The following is a 3,901-nucleotide window of genomic DNA, read 5'->3' as shown; positions in this document are numbered from 1 at the left end:
TTTTGTGATGTTTCCTGGCATAAATAACCAATATCGTAGCTGCCCCCTTGGGCCATTCTCGGCACCAGAGGACGCGGATTCTTTCGGTCAGCATCAAGAATAACGACGTCTGGCTGGTTCATAAAATACGGGTCTATTTTCGGAACCTTTTATATCTTACTAATTGTTTCAAATTTCTGAGGTTGCGCAACCGAGCAGAAAAGTCCGTGATTCCCTGTTTCGGAAAAACCATCCTAGGTCGTTATTCTTGGTGCTGACCGAAGAATTGCGGCCTATGGTTAGGAAGAGAATGATCAATTCAGCCTTAACCATTTTGCCTTTTGTGAAAACTATGTCATGCGCAGTACCTCGTAATTGGAACATAGCCACTGAGTTCGGTTTCTTCAGTCAGAGACAATGGTTGGAAATTTGGTGTCAGCGGTAGGTAATCCCATTGTTAGGGGCCGCTCCGATTATATGAGCGGGGCTGGCCTGGTTAGGCGCCTGGCCTCGTTTAAGCCGAGATCATGGCACGCACGAGAAAAAAAAAAAACACCAAAAATCAAGTTTGCGTTTACATGGGAAAAAATCTCAGTCCGCTTAACCGAGATCCCGGCATTACGAAATCAGGGATTCTGGCTAACCGGGACTGAGATATTGCCACGTAACCGCGTTCACCAGAACAGCATGGTTAGCCGGGCCAACGATTTCTAACCACTTTACTCTACTTTAGAGCCAAAATGGCTTACGGAATAGTCGTTTTGTTTAAAGGTTACAAATAAAAGATTTATAAGCTAGCAAACCTTAAGGCCTCTTTAAATTGTAGACTGGTGAATTTTAATAAAATTTAGCGAGGAGGAGGGAAAAACCGTCTTTCCACTTCCATGTGTTGTTATCTTTTTTCACACGAAATATCCTATATCTTAACCCAAGCCGGGGGGCCTTTTGGCTCACCTCATGTAATACCGGGCTGAAAACTCATTCCAGGCAAACCGACCAGCCCGGTTGAGCTGGGCTGGCCTGGGCTCATGTCACTGATCGGCACCTTAGAGAATTGGTATGAATGCCCTTTACTGTCCCTGGAATTTCGTTGTACCATTTGCCCTCCGGAGAAGTTTGTTCGTCTGTACGTACCCTTTATATTATGTCTTTGGAATGGCGTTTTGATTCGTTGATTAATACGGATACATAACACAAGTAATTTAAACAAATTGCCGTTTGTATTTTTTTGTGCTTTAACCTGAATTGTGCCATACGTAAGGAAAATGCGATATTTTGGAGTCAAGATGGATCGTTTGGTTATAAAAAATTCCTTTTATCAAACGCAAGATTGGAAACAATTTGGCCATAAAATAGGTACTATACAAGGCCGTTAGAGGGGCTCTGAGAGGCCAGCGGAACATAACCCCATACCCCCCCTCCCTCCCCCGGGAGGAAAATACCATTTTCTTGTGTTGTTCCAGATAATACACTTACTGTGCAAAGGTTTATAATCCGGCCGTGTGTGTTTTTAAACTCAACCAGTACTCGAGCGCCCTACAGGAAAACTCTAACTCGATATTGTTCATGTCAGTTCCCGGTGCAATTGCTCCGTGCAAGAAAAGCGTAGCCTGACTAAAGAGGCAGCGGGACCTCGTTTGCTATTGCAGTCCTCTCATTTAAGCTAAAGCGATGAATCCAATTGCGCATGCTTTGTTGAATAAGGAGAAATCAATCCGTTTTCTTCGTTTCTTCCACTTATTTAATATCATTCTCTAAAACATCTAGCTTATCGTAAAAAGTGGTGAGTTGTGTCGCAGATTGTTTTACTAGTTGAAAAAATTAATTCCCAAGTGCAGATCTAGAGAGATAAATCTCTTGGCCATTGGCATTGAACGGGGTGTCTTCCATACTTTTCACCGCTTTCCTTTTCCAAGCCTCATGGCCTCTGACTTTGTAGGATTTATTTCAGATCTGAGCATCGTTCAAACTTTCCGGCGGAAAGAGTGTTAAGAGATTGTTGAGGAAAAACAGCAATATCCTCAGCATACTTTTTTGGACTTATCTTTACTCGTCATCCTACTTTGGATCCTTTCAATTGCCAAATTTTGTTTGGATTAGCGAGCGAAAACGAAAACCATTCATGCGAAGAAAGGCCGGGAAACCGTGTCTGACTCCTTACTCTGAATATTAAGGGCCAAGTCAATTGGTGAGCATTCTTGTGCACTGATCGAGCCTTCTCAATTAATAGCTTGTTCTTCAGTGAGCGGGTGGACAACAAAACTATTACTAAAAAAAAAAAAAACTGAACCGATTACGAGCGTTCCATTCCAACCGATTTTCCATTCAAATGTAAACGCCCTAGCTCTTTGTAGAAGTTGCCGCTTTTTTTCAAGAATTCTGACTGGATTGTATAACGGTTTCTTTGTCATGCACTTGACAACTTTCTAGATATTAGAACATATTTATCGTTTTTTTCACCATTTTCATACTACTTTACCTTGCTTCGTAAAATCGTGCCTCTAACTCTCTTTGGAGCTTGTCTAATAATGCATATTATGGTTTTCTGTACGGCTAGATACTTATTCACGTTGTTTACGGAAGGTACATTTTCCGCATTTCTTTCCAACCTATTTTTTCTTCTTCGAGTACTTAAGTGTGAAGGCTTTAATTTCGATTCTATAACGTCTCATTTTGGTCCAAGGCCCATATTGTATACATCCTTACACTTTTCTTGGAGACTGGGAATATTTTCTCGCTAGTATGCGCTCTACATACTCACTATCTTCCACCGTAGGCTTGCATCGTAAACTTCCACAACCACGGACAAGGCTTTTGCTCCGTTGGGCTCATTACTGAGGAATGATCGGAGACGAGAGTGTGACATGATTTCACATTCCATTGTGAGTTTGGGTAAACCTGTTGTAATTAAGGATAAAGTCTAGTCTGGAATGTGAGGGACTTGTCTCTCGACGATGAAAGATGTGGTTCTCTGGGTTAATATAGGACGCCTAAATATCTGTAAGAACGTGAAATTTTGAGTACGGATACTTAATTGGCTAAACTTTGACACTTTTTCTGTATTTTGGAGTTAACACGCAAGTGAAGTCTACAACCAATTATCACAATTGTTCCCTGGCAAAAACGTCAGCAAGAGCCTGAATTTGTTTTGATTTCGAAAAAAAAAGACTCAACTTGTATTGACGAGACAAGGGTTTGATCCTCTAATTTAATAAACGTTAAAGGGATGGCTCTTCCGTGCTTGTATTTTATACACTTCTTCACTTTTAGGTATATCTAGGGCGGTTTGGAAAGAAACCATCACTCCTTTTCTGTGCATTCGAATACCATGATTGGGTTTGAGAACTGAACGTTACCTGAAGAAAAAACAGTAGCTGAGCTCTTCACATATGTTCATGCACTTCAAGTTCTCACGATGTGTGTAGTTGTCCTAACTGAGTAAGAGTTTCTCTCTCCGTGCTTAGGAATCGAGTCGGTCTCCTGCAGTTGACTTAGGGAGCGCTTCACTCTCACACTGTTTTAATTCTCTGACCATTCGTTATGGGATTGAAGATCTCAGTTAGGTCGCCTAATTCTGGGACCTAAGCTTCTTCCTAGGACTTGGTCCATTCCCCTAACCTTTCTACTTCAAATCATCCACATTTTCCTTTTTCGCGTCGAAAACAATTCCATGTCATGTGATGCAGTTAGTTCTTCCATTCGGTCTATAATCTCTCTCTTAACTTGCTTATTGAATAAGAAATCCGAGAAAAGTGCGTCATCTACGCTTGTTGCCGACTGCCATTTAGGGTTTTTCTTCGTATCGACGGTAGTTGGACTACTGGAAAAAAGAGCTGTCCAGGCACTTGTTGTTGCTTTTCTGCATATGAACAAAGGATATTAAAGATGCTGTTTGCATATTTAGTATTTTGTTCTGGCATGT

The sequence above is a fragment of the Montipora capricornis genome, chromosome 14, assembly GCF_036669925.1.
Source record: "Montipora capricornis isolate CH-2021 chromosome 14, ASM3666992v2, whole genome shotgun sequence".
In the NCBI taxonomy this organism is placed as follows: domain Eukaryota; kingdom Metazoa; phylum Cnidaria; class Anthozoa; order Scleractinia; family Acroporidae; genus Montipora; species Montipora capricornis.
The sequence above is the reverse complement of the archived record's forward strand: the minus strand, read 5'-3'. Positions refer to the sequence as shown.